The sequence below is a fragment of the Temnothorax curvispinosus genome, unplaced genomic scaffold (assembly GCF_003070985.1).
Source record: "Temnothorax curvispinosus isolate PA1 unplaced genomic scaffold, ASM307098v1 QBEX01009885.1, whole genome shotgun sequence".
In the NCBI taxonomy this organism is placed as follows: domain Eukaryota; kingdom Metazoa; phylum Arthropoda; class Insecta; order Hymenoptera; family Formicidae; genus Temnothorax; species Temnothorax curvispinosus.
In genome coordinates, this window is record NW_020219665.1 from 265,195 (window position 1) to 278,937 (window position 13,743).

A 13,743-nucleotide genomic window follows, 5' to 3' on the forward strand; every position below is an offset into this window, starting at 1 on the left:
ACTAATCGTTTACTTAATTTACAGGTTACATGAGAGAAAGTTATTAATAGATAAGCATATTAAATAACGAATTATTAAATGTACGTGGGATGAAAGTGATATTTCCAAGGAGATTTTATTTCTCACAAATATAGCATCTTTGAAATGCAATGTCAGATGCTTTATTATTCGCAACTTGGTCGCCTTAGCATCTTGTCGGCGGGATAAGTGCAGTTATTAAATTAGTAAAAGATGCAGCGAGCGAGCATTCAACAAATATAGTCATAAATCTCTATCGCCGAGAGAGGCGTTTTACTTTGAAATATATTATCTTCAAGCCGCCATCATTTTTCATATTTTACTGTCACGCAGGTGTATAAGTCGACATTTTTCTCTAAAGAGTTAAAGCGGGCAGCGACGAGATGCCGGGGTTCTAAAGAGAATTTCATATTTCTTCGGTTCTGCCTGAAACTCTTTCTTTCTGATATTTTTGCTCTTTTTCTGTTAACGTCCAGTTTAAAATTTCGCTGTTGCATTTATGCATTTTGTTTTATGAGACATGCATTGTGCTGATGAAGAAATATTTTTTGTAATTACGTGTAATGAGATGTACACTCGCTTGAGAATTTTTTCAGAGAAAAGAATATACAGAATAAAATTTCATGTGGTTGCGCCGATATATTAATATTGTTATTCTAGCAAAGTCGTGTTGTTTTTGCGTTTATCAATATTATATAACAATTTTAATATTGTAATGTGATAATTTTTAATGTTACAAGAATCGAAATTTTGACTGCGTATTTGATGAATTAAATAATCTTTTAACATTCAGAGATAAAATAGCCTAGAATACTAATTTGCAAGATCCACTTAAACTACAAAGTTGCATTCAAAGTAGATTTTATAAATTGTGAGCTTATTCCACTGTCACTCTGGGCATTTTATTTGAGGTACTTTAAAAGAAGTCAAGACGCGAAGGAGAATTAAAGCAATTGTTTCATAAAAGAGAATTGTTCCACTTTAATATTAATAAAATAGTTTGGCAGGTAATTTTTATTCTACAGGAACCTAGGCTTGTGTAAGACATAAATTTTCCAAGAATTGGTCAGTTTTTTATCAATGTACTTAATATTATACACGGTTTCGTGGTACTGCGATCGAAGAGCATTTATAGCACGCGGCCGATGACAGATGCACAATTGGATTTCGAGGAACGTTTGGAGGTGTACCATTGTTCTCTCAATATAACCCAAACACATGCGATAAGGTTTTGATGCTGTGCAATGTTACGGTATACTGATTTCTCGAATGGAACTCGAATGTCACGACCAGATATAAGATAGACGCATGCCGAAACTGAAGATGATTGAGCAATATAGAAGAGAGAAAGATGTCCCCAAAATTAACTTATTATACTTGAGTAAACTTGGTACATTTTAAGAAATTATACAATATATAAGTTAACACGCAGAAATCAAATCAAATAGTAGTAACAATGAAATTAAAAATTGGAATATTGAAATTTATTATAAGGATTATAAGTTTAAAATTTAAAAACTTTAAAGATTTATTGAAATTATAGATTTCAAAAAAGTTTTAATCAGTCTTAATCAGTCTATTGTTATCTTTATTGTTCATTTTATAATTTTATAAGTTTGAAGCATAAAAAACAACTACTGTAAAACTCGAAATCAGCATATCGACAATAATTAAACATTTAATATAATTTATAAGTAATATGAAAGCAACATTAATAGAACTGCGATGCGAGAGAAACAAGCGTGTTCTAATTTGTACAAATTTTGCCCGGTTTAACGTAGTTTGAGTAATGCGATAAACATCGAAATGATACTTGATCCCGTACTGATGGAAGAATGTGCTCGACTTGAATTTCTCTCATATAATTCGTCGCACTTAATCGAGCAGCCTTGATCGAGCACAAGCGGATGACGTTTATGAATCGATGAATATAATTCCCGATCAAATAAAACGCACGTTACACTCTATTACTAGGTCAATTGTGAGATATTATATGCATGCAATTGTTTCTATTTTTATGGAATAATAAAGCACGCTAATAGAGTTTTGAAGGCGAAGGATATCAGCGCACAAAATTAAAATTACGTATGAAATTATATTTCTGATACACGGGAAAAGGTATTGAAATTGCTTTTAACTGCATATATCAGTATATGTATATAAATGTTTTTTAATTTTCAATTTTTCACAGTCTAGTTTTATAGAGCTGAGTGCGCTTTTGTTTTAAAATAGACTTTACGGTAGAGAATAAATTAATAGTGTGTGTGTGTGTGTGTGTGTGTATGTTGTATATATGTATATATATGTACAATAATCCTGCAAATAATAACATTTTGTCATTACATATTGCGATACAGATTGAAATATTTGTAAATATAGAAATATACATAAAAATATAAAAATATATTGTGCACTCTGAAATTGTAACTTAAATTTTTTGGAAATGTCATTTTATAAATTTTGACAAAAAATAATAGTTTTATTTTTCAACTTACAGAGCTATTTTTACAACTTTAATTAAGACTGCGCACACGTTTGCATTTAAGCAAGTCGGTAAAATTGATTTTTTTTCCAATAACAAACGTTAAGATATGAACGTCATGTTTCTTTACGTTCTTAATTTTGCATACGATTTTATTTACGTAGTGAGGAGGGCAAACTTTCATATGATGAATAAAATCACGGTGAATTGAAGATGAACTTAAAAATCATCATATAAAAACACATTTCAATTCTTGCATACAGCATATAGTCCTCATGCAATCATAAGAACGGAAACTTATTGCGTAGTAGAACTGGGCGCACGTTTCTCTATTATGAAATTATACTGATGTTTGACTGCACGTTTGCTCTATCACTCAGTTGCCGGATGATCGATGAAAAATCGTGCTCCGAATGAATGATGCTCGCGCGCTTCTCTGAGGTTCGCGTATTTGCTCTTTTCCCCACAAGTCTCGTTTCGAAAAGGGACGAGCTCGGTCGGATGGAAGAGAAATAGAGTATTCGACGTACTCGTATTGCTCGGGGGAGAAGAATCGTCTAGGACTTCATTAAACTAACGCCTTGACGTGTACACAGTTATCGCAGCCACGCTAAATATAAGACCGCGATACAATCAGGCGGCCCATGATAACGTAATTAACTCGTATTTCTTGTGTCACGAACTCAAGGTGTCTTCATTAATTTTGTGGATAAATAAGGTAATAATACTAGTAAATAATTACACGCGCATATAAGCACCTATGCATAAATGCACGATTTCACTCACGAACTGAACCGAAACTCAACGATAAATCATATGCTACAGTTTATACAATAAATATTTATTAATTTATGTAAGGAATTTGTAGATTAGTTAATAAAATCATTCTCCATTTATCTTGAACAAAATTTTAGTTAAGTAGAAATATTTTGTTTTAAGAATTAATGTTTACTCAATAAATAATTGAGGATCTATACGGGAAATTATCGATATCTTTAATATCATTTTGATTTATAGTTTTAATACTTTCTTTTCCAGTGTATCAAACGTAGCGCAAATAATATTAAGGATTAAAAAATATGTTGCGTGGGATATGAATTTGAAATACTACAGTAATCGCAGTGAATGCGCAGTGAATGCTAACCGCGATCGTATCGGCGAGCATCACGCGAGATTGCGATACAAAGAAACGAAGATGGAAAAACAAAAACTTTACGTACACGTAGATTTAAAGGTTTTAATAAGAAGGGAAATCGAAAGAGTTCTCCAAAACGGAAACTGGTTAGATTGGTTGCAAATAAATTCTCAAGTCACTTGGTCACCTCGCCGTCGCTTCGCGTAAAAGACGATCTGGCTAAATAATCACTTTCAAGTTTCCGCAAGTGTAATTACCTGACGCTTAAGTCGTTTGTCTTATACCGGCAGCATAGTTTACCAAGCGGGGTTTAGGAACTTATTCACGCTTTCTCGATAACTCAAGCTTTCTGTCGAACGAAACTTTCTACGGACCTACCAAGCGCCTGAGTATCGGCACAAACATATATCGAGCATCTAGAATTTCCAGCGTGCAGCCACCAGTTACTATCTTTCATAAAGTATACAGGAAGTTAGACGGAATTCGCGAGCGAATTACACTTCCCTTCGATTGAACTTTAATCGTTTATTAGCTGAAAGACAGTTATTAACTTTGTTAAAGAAATGATTAAGTTATAGAAGTGTAGTAATAGAGATAAAATTTAAAATTGGGTTCAGAATGTTTTAGATCCTACGTGATCCCATAGTTGTATCTCAACTATCTTCTAAAAGGCTTTACCAAAGAAAGTCGGGAACTAGGGTACGCTATATTCTTCCCCTATACTGTACATGATGTAACATGTTTCTCTAATGATACTCGAGAGAGATCGCCAGCATTAAATTTAAACACTTTAAAAAATTTAGTAAAAGTTACTTAAACAGTTATTCGATTATTAAAAATTTGTTAGATACCTCTTTGAGGTTTTTTTTATCTACTAAACAGTTACGTAAAAATAATTTTACTAATTAATCCTCAGTCTGCAAAGTTAAAAAAGTAGGTACTCTACAGTGTAGCGTTTGAAAACTTGAATTTGAAATACCGTCTTTTGGTACTTATTTATTTAATGTATACATTTAATCCAATTTAGGACACCCGATATTATATTTACTTGGGCGTAGCATGAAGAGAACGGTAAGTGTCCATTTACTGTGAGAAATAATTAGCTATTAATGAGCGCGGAAAATTACTGAGTATTGGTTTGCGGTATTTGACCCTAATTTGCTGGACCTGAAGGTAAGTATCAAACGCGCGCTTGCGATTGCTATTTAGCGATTGCGCAATTCTCTGTTGAACGCAGCCAATATGCCAAGGTAAACGACTGAATAATGCATGCAGTTTCACTGAACACACAATAAAGTTTGGTAAACAATATATATGCAAGATCATTTCTTTAAACAATATTCCACAGATTGAACCGAATATCAGTAATTGGTAAAATTTGTAATATTTTTTTTGCACTGAAAATGTTGACAGAGGAACAAATTTGGATAGAGAGAAGGGAAGCATCCCTGAGCGTTTTAATATTTAGGCGCAACAGGGAGTTCCTCTCGTTCGAAGCTTGCAGAAATATCAAACAATCTCTCTACCATAGGATAATATTAAAATTTATTCTTTGTATGTGCCTTTGTATAATATATATAGACGTATAGACAATATAGGTTTCATCCTTATTACTCGGGTACAAATTTTGACCGGTTTGTCCCACAGTTAAGCAACTTAACATTTTGGTTAGTGCCCCTTAAGTGAAAATTATCTTTGCGTAACTGAATATCGACAGAACTAATTGAGAGAATTGACTAGTACAACTTGAAAATATACTAATATAACTTAAAAATCTTTGAAATAAATAGAATAGCTAATTACGATTTTTAGTTACGCAGAGTTTATTAGGGTTACGAATCCAAATAATTTGATTACTAATCGTGGGTTGCTTAACCGTCTTTTTTTTTAGAGTATAAGAGAACCTTTTCAAAATCCAGGTACACATAAAAAAACGATACGGCAAGATGATTCGCGGTGATGGTTCTTTAATTGTCTCGAACATTTCAGTTCACGTTGACTTGTTAACGAGGGTGCAGTAGGGTGCGTAATGCAGTTGTTAATTTGCTTCTTGTTTACGTCGCTGTCAGTTTCAATTCCCCCGTCGCGTCTTTTCGCATATCCCCGTCGATTATATCGATGTAAAATGACAGGCGTTGAGCGAAACACGAACGTCGATCAGTCTCGTGGCAAATCATCCGTATTGCGACTATCGCGTGTACACGTATGCGAGCGGGATGCACGAATGTGATATATACGTTCGCGCGCAACGCTTAAATTATTTTAGCGTTAGCTGCCGGGTATTATCCTCGCTTGTTAGCGTCACGCGCATGCATCCAACTCTGAATTTCGCGAAAAATATCACCTGGCTGGCTCGCCAGGTAAGTTTCGTTCTCTACCGCTGGTTCCAGCTCTTGTCACACCAGAGCCAGAGTTGACCTGGAAAATCGTGGAACCGGCTTGAACGCGAGACTTTTTCGTATTTGGAAACGGGTCGTATTACATTCTTTTTTTCGTGAAGTTTTTTCTTGTTGTTACTATTTCTGTTTTAATTTTATGTATTCTCTTATAAATTTAACTTTTACGAAATATTAAATGTGGTAGGTACTGATGGTTTGATAATATACATAATTAATTTATTGGCTTCGTTTGCAACGTTCTCTTTTGTTATTACGCTTCGACCCGATGGTTATTATATAAAGGAAATATTCAACTTTTAATCTTTTTATTAAAAATAGTTTTCCTCGCAAAAGACAACGTTATTATTGTGATTAATCGATAGATTCATAAAACGGCTATGTTAATATACAAAACATGCACAATACCGTTTCAGATGGCGAGTTATTATATGGGGAGTAGGAATGGAGACGTTGAAAATACTGTATGTATTTATCATCTCATATTACTTTGATTATTCAATTTAAAAAGTAAAAATTTATTAAAATTGATGAGCCACGGTAAAATATGAATATCATATTTTTTTCGTTTTTTTTTCCTTTACATTTGTAAGATTTATGGGGCAATCCCGATTTTATATTAAAAAAAAACAGAACGCGCGTATGTTTTTTTTAAATCTTTCTTTTGTGACAGAGTACACATTTTCAATCCCAATAGTACCATACTACGATTAATCCTCTGAAATTATAGTTTATGCTTTTGTAAAAACTTTGATGTCCCAACTTTCTGAATATGCTTTCGTTAGCGTTATAACAATAGCTACTACTTCCAAGGCTAACGAGTGGCTTTTATAAATCTCTTAAGGGATTTAATTTTAAAGTTCGTTACTCCTCTCTCATCATTCTGTTATACAGCAATGGAAAAGCAGTATTTTGTAACGTAATGAGGTTATGTAGAAAGAGAGAGAGAGAGAATGCGATAGAATCGAATAATAAAAAAAATATTACAATAAAGCACAAAAATTTGCAGTATTTTTTGATTGATTCCAAATTTTTTTTCAAGAAAATTTAATTTTTTCATAATTTTCTGATTCGTCACATCAAACAATTTGATAGTTTTAAATCACGATTTTGCTAAAATAAAATTGATTGGTTTAGTTCTCAAAAAGTATTTTTAATGTATATAGCAAAGTTTTTGCTAAAGAAACGAATTAAAAAAAAAATCAAATAATTTAAAATATCATTTACAGGAATATTTCACTCATGTATAAAAAGAAATTGTGTAAGCGAACAAGTAAATCTCTCATTTCTTATAATATCTTTTTTTCGAAATCTCTAATGATGCGTAGAACGTAGAACAATGAATCGGGCAGAGTAAATCGGAGTTTGAAGCGCGGAAAATGGGTTCTAACTAGTTCGTGGAGTCGCGCGAAGCGTAATTTGCTAAAGAATCTGTTAAATTGCCATGAGCAGAGCTGTCAAGGATATGCGTTTCTAATGATTAATTAGATCGCCTTGAACGCGAATGCCTCCCCTGCGAGACTGCACATGAGAAATGGATGCCGAGTGTGTAGGTACAGGGTCATACGACGCAGGTCGTGTCAGCAATCTTCACGACCTTTTTCCTTCATTAGAATTCAATTGGGTCACACGTTTATACTTGCAAAAGTAATCCGTACAAACACATAAATTGTTCCGTCACAGCTTTTTTTCTAGAATACACGTAAAATGTATTCTACAAAAAAAAATCATGTAAAGTGTATTCTAACACATCTTGGTGCCTGCAATTAACGTAGTACTTGACGTAAAATTATATTCGTGCCTAAAATAAGAATAAAACATTAATGACGGGACTCGGTTTCATTTAGCTTTTATTATTCAGAGTTTATCACAAGTAACGAGACCGCTTCATTAGTCTTAATGATTTTACTGCGCAACATCCATCACATATTTATACACGCACCGGCGTTAATTTTCCTTCACACACTCGTGTATGCGTTAATTAAAGTGAAGTTTAGCCATTTCCGCCACGCGTCCCTTGAATATATATTTTTAATTTCAAATTTGCAGAGATGTTTTCTGTTAAATGTGCACTTACGCGTCGTTTCGTTTCCCTGAAATGTCCCAGCGATAAAACACCACTCTTCTCTCGATCTTCGATCACGGTACAACGGGGTTAAAAAGTCAGATGAGCAATGTGTGCCGCGTTCTTCCGCCACGATTCCTCCGCGACGAGAGCTCGCCCGACGATATTCACGCTACGAGAGGCGGCATGCTACTGAGTACTGGCCGAATCATCCCCCTTTCGCCTGCGAGGCATCACCCGTTATTAGGTCGACAGTAGCGCAGCCATGTGGAGGGTTGAACCACTATTATAGTCGCTCACTATTATAGTTGGCGTGTATTCGTACATGTCCGTTTGGAAACAGCTTGAAATTGCCTTGAAATCGTAGCGATTCTTTTCTATTCTTCATTGTTCGACCATGATAAAAGCATCAGCGAACAAAAGTACAATTGTTTTGATTTAGCATTTTTTGCAACTTAAATGATATACTGACAATATATTACAATTACATATACCATTTTCTAATAGAAATATTAATTTCTCTTTAAATCTATTTTTTTTAATTATTTATTAACATTATATTTTAACATTTTCTGTTTTGTGCGCTTTGTTACAAGACTAGCTACTTTTTATGATAAATCCGTGCAATAATTTTTTAGAAACTAAATTATATTGATTATAAATTATAATCGTGAAAGGTATAATGCTATTTAGACATACATTTTAAAGATTTTTAGTAGACACACTAAATTATTAAATCAATAGACAAATATAAATTTTGCTGCTAAATATTTTGTGATCAGAATACGTTCATTATAATTAAAAAGTTTTAGATTTGTTATCTATACAATTCATGGTAGTTTGCGTTTGTTTATTGTGTATGTGCTAGTCGCTCTCCGGGCTCTGCATGGCACGGTCATGTCCCTGATGTTCGCTGTATTTCGGACCACATATTGTAACGATGACAGTTAGATTTAAAACTTGACGCGCAATTTATGTAAGTTTTGCATTGTTACTTCTACCAATGTATATTTATTGTTGTGTAATACGAACAAATTGTGTTGTTCCAGCATTGCTTATAACGTAACTTGATAAGGACCCAAAGCACGGGTCGAAACGTCGTTGTAGTACATTAATTGCCAGTTAGGCCGACAAAATTTTATGGTTTATTATTCTATCACTGGCAAAGAATTATTTTATTGAATTAAAAAGTTTTGTCAAAGTATATATCAAAATAATTTTAATTAAAATAATTATATTTATATATGTTATTTACACTTTTCTTTTTACTTTTCATCTTATATATATAAGTATTCTTCTATTGTACATCAGAGGTTGTACTGTATATTGATTGTTAATAAATGAAGCACAATCTTAAAGAAATGTAATGTTTGATTCTTTATAGAATTTAAAATTGTAAACATGAAATACGAAAAGATAAAATATAAAAATGTTGATTTTCGATAAAAAAAAGTTTCGAATTTTTATATGAAAAAAGAAAGCTAAAATAACTCTAATGTATATCGATTTGTACTTTTGCCGCCTAAATCTTTATATTCGCGCTATTTCAGCACTATTAAGCTGTCACTAATATCGCGCGTCCTCTGGTAAAAACGTATAGCCCTCCGATTTTAAAAAATACACCGAAAGTCGTCCACTGAAATTCGTTCGTTGAGAAAGGTCAAGGAGACCTTTTTTTGGAACGATATGAGTAGGCGTCAGTAATTTTTATTCGTGCCCAATCGATACGAAATGTAATTACATCATAATTTGCGTCGCATCGAAAATTTCTACACGCGGTTTTTATATACGGCTTTGATCGTATCGCGATATATTGACTGTCACTAATCAAAACTTTAGCAATAACGTGGTACAAATAAATAATATTGCGTAGCAATCGATCGTTGCATGTTTGCAGAATAATCGCGTATATTATTTCGAGCGTTTTTTTTTCTGGTCTTTGATAAAACTCATCGCGCCTGAGGGCATGTAAGTTAAACATTATCTCGCAAGAAAGATCTTACGCAATTGATAAAGTAATTTTAGTTATAATAGTTTAATTATTAAATTATCTAAGAATAAGTGTCTCAGGATAGCATTTTTAATGCCGGATAGTAAAATGAAAGTTGTTATTTATAGAAAGATTCCGATGCATGAAAGTAATACGATTCCTTTCGTGTATCGGAATCTTTCCATAAAGTGATTCAAACGCGTTATTTCAACGGGTAAACTTCCAGGAAGCAATACATATGCGTTGATACATATAGTGCTATTTTTTACCGTATCTGGTCTCATGAATCTAAAGTTTTAAAAATGGAGGCGCTCTACCTGTAATAAAAAGTACATCAAACTTGCAATTCCCTGGTAGATAAACTACATACAAGTTTTATATGCGCGGACGTGTATACAAGGAAATATAAAGCAGAAAAATTAGTTCTAATATATAGAGCAAACATGTTTTGTTATTAGCAAAAATGAGATGTGGAATATTTGGAGAGATAAATTAAAGCAAATAGCTTTAATTAATTTCGTTATTGGAGGTTTAAGGGAATTTAAAATAGTAGAACTCTCCGAGAATATGTCGTAATTTGCTACACCGCGTGTAGCAAATTCTCTGGATACTCAAAAATTTAATTTTGTTTTACTTCGGGGTTATCTCAGCCTTAGATCATATAATTCAGATCTTGTCTCTCCAATTTAATTCAGATCTTATCTTTCCAATTCACTCGCAATTCACGATCCAGCTGTGTAAGTAGTTTTCTAGTTAGTTCATTAGTTTATGGGAAATAATTAATGTTCTTAAAAGCTACGCAGAATGTCAAATTTAATATTAAATTATATTATAGACAAATTTCATTATTTTATACATATATAATTCCTAAAAATTCCTTGAAAGCTATTTCAGTAGGTAATTTTTAAATTACAATTATACGAAGAAAGGAAGAACCTTCTATTACCAAATTCGAAATTTAATTTATAAAATGATTTTAGTAATTTATATCTAGTATTATTTTGACGGTTATATATAAAAAACAATGATAACACTGGTCAGCGTATCAAATGCTGATTGGGTTTCTTGTATTATTTCTTGTAGATTTTTGGCTGCTGAATTCGAATCTGTCAGTAAAATTTTTCTAGCATATCTAGTTTTTGGAAAAATTAAGATCAGATATGTAAAAAAAATATCTTTTAAGCCATTTTTGACAAAATATAGGTGATGAACTCGATGTGTTAAAAAATTCGATAGAATCATAAAATGAAAGTTAGATAATATACTTTAGGCTAAGTAAACCCATAATTAATCCGCAATTATTTATCGCGAGCTTCAACGTTTCTTTGTGGTGGCCAACACTGGTGGGGCGCCAGCGCGCGCGCAACCCATCACAAAGAAACGTTGTAGCTCGCGATAGGGGATTACGGATCAATTATGAGTTTGCTTAATCTAAAATATATTGTCTAACTTTTATATTAAGATTTTTTCGAATTTTCTAACACATCAAGTTTATCTCCTATATTTTGTCAAAAATGGCCAAAAACACGTCTTTTTTTTTACATATTTGACTTCAGTTTTTCTAAAAACCAGATGTGATAGAAAAATTTTACTGATAAATTCGAATTTAGCGGCCAAAAAATCTACAGGAAACGACTCAAGAAATCCAATTCGCATTTGACACGTCAATCAGAGTAATTAAGAAGAAATAGGAATTTACAAACAATATGAAATTAACTAACTGCTCACGTTATTTATTATATTGATCATATACTTTGTGAGGATTATTATTTGCCACTTCATTCATGTATGTAAGCGTATTAATAAATTGAAATTATGATATTATTTGATTTCACCAATAATGAAGCTATTTGATTTTGCCATTGCGGTTCTCTTTGATGAATTATGCTGGAATATTACTGTGTAAAATTTCAGTACATGACATTAGAGCGACGCGCAGGATCATCTTTCTCGCGAAATTACTTTAGGCCAACTTCTCGGCGTTAAATTTGTCGCAAAACTAATTTCCTAAATGAGCAGCGGTAAACTACGTACCAGACTAAATCCATCCGTTTCAAATGTTGCTTCAGGTTTAATGTTTAAAAGAAATAAATAATATAATTGATTCGAAAGTTATATCGAATCGGAAAGAGCAAAAGATTTTGATGCTTCTTAGTTACGATAAATTGCAATATTTTGCTCGTGTTTGTGAAGTTATATATCATTGTAAAATATACTCGGGAGCTTGTGTATGTTCAATTCTTGCAGGTTCGTACAGCAAATGATTTATAGTCGGAACGTGCAGATATACAACAGCGGTAGTATTAACGGTATATCAGTTTTGTAAAAGCCGTTCCTACATAGATCAGAATATTTTTGCGAATTATGTAGATTATTCACTTAAAGAATACCTAATTTAATACAGTATGGAATATTGAATTTATATTTTGTTACTTTTAAATTAATCAAGCGTTATTTTGAAATAATATTCGATTTCTCAAATGGAATTGAAATAGAATTGAATTGAATTGAAATAAAATAAAAAATTGCATACTTGTAGTTTATGAAATAGAAAAAATGAAAATAATTTAATTTGTCAAACATGTAAAACTTTTGTGTAATTGTAGTATAATAAATATGTAGATATGTTATAAATATATGTTGTTTAACATTTTTATATTTTAATAATTAATCTTTATTTTCAATTATATATAAAATATTTTAACCATGAAATTTTTTATTTACACTGGTAATATTTTATTATATTATCAATACTTCATTGCAATATTTTTTACTTTATTACAAAATAAAAACTTGATGTTTTTTATTGTTTATGTAAAATATTATTTTTGCAAGATATAATAAAGAATAAAATACTATTTAATTTTGCATATGCTTTGTACTACTGAATTTAAATGTTCAAAGTAGATTGCAAATGTTACCTGTTGTAAAGATGATTCAGATTGTAAACTCAAATGTTTTTCTTTTTCTTCTTCTATGGTAATCGGTGGTACGTGCAAAAGGAAACGCTCGCATGTAGGTATCTTTGAATCTATATGACATTTCACGATTGCAAAACCGAATATATGTAGATTTCTAGAATGGTGCATAAAAGAGCCTGCATATCTAAAGCAAATATTCGCGGAAAGGAAATTTCCCGGAAAAATTGAATTGAGAGAAATTTTGCAATAAGTATGTTTATTTATGTCGATAATATTAAAACTTTTAACTATGTCGTGCAAAACCTGTTTTTCCAGAAATATCTTGTTTTTCGAGAAAGAGGATTGAAAGTATATGAAGCATTTATGTATCAAAGTTAAAAATAATACGCTAATGAAATCTTAATTGACGCAATGAAATAAGTACGCATAATTATGCTATTGTTCGAAGCTCGTTCCTGAATCTTATTGTTAGCCGCATGCAATTGCAAAGGAGTTAATGCTCGTCATTTGCAAGTCCACCTCGGTTCAGTTACGTCCGCCTGTAACTCATGATTTACACTATACCTTGTATGCACAGAGGCAAGGACTGTTATCTAGTTCCGTACAGTCTCAAATTTCAGCAATGTTTATTACTGCCAATGTCAGTTGTTAAATGGTCCAGACAGCCGCACACAAAAGGATAGGAGAGATACGCTCGACGTTCTATAACGAATTAAAGGTAAATTACGTATCTCGA

General features: G+C 32.3%; 1 protein-coding gene across 5 annotated transcripts in view; it reads right to left on the reverse strand.

Moving 5' to 3' along the window:
* The window catches only part of LOC112459526 (ankyrin repeat and death domain-containing protein 1A-like), a 31,715-nt gene extending 23,439 nt beyond the window's left edge, over positions 1–8,276 (reverse strand). For all 5 annotated transcript variants that reach the window (XM_025023693.1, XM_025023692.1, XM_025023691.1 and 2 more), the window contains exon 1: positions 8,109–8,276. The gene's annotated coding sequence lies outside the window, so the exon portion shown is untranslated. The remainder of the gene's footprint in view (positions 1–8,108) is intronic.
* Positions 8,277–13,743: the final 5,467 nt, after the last annotated feature.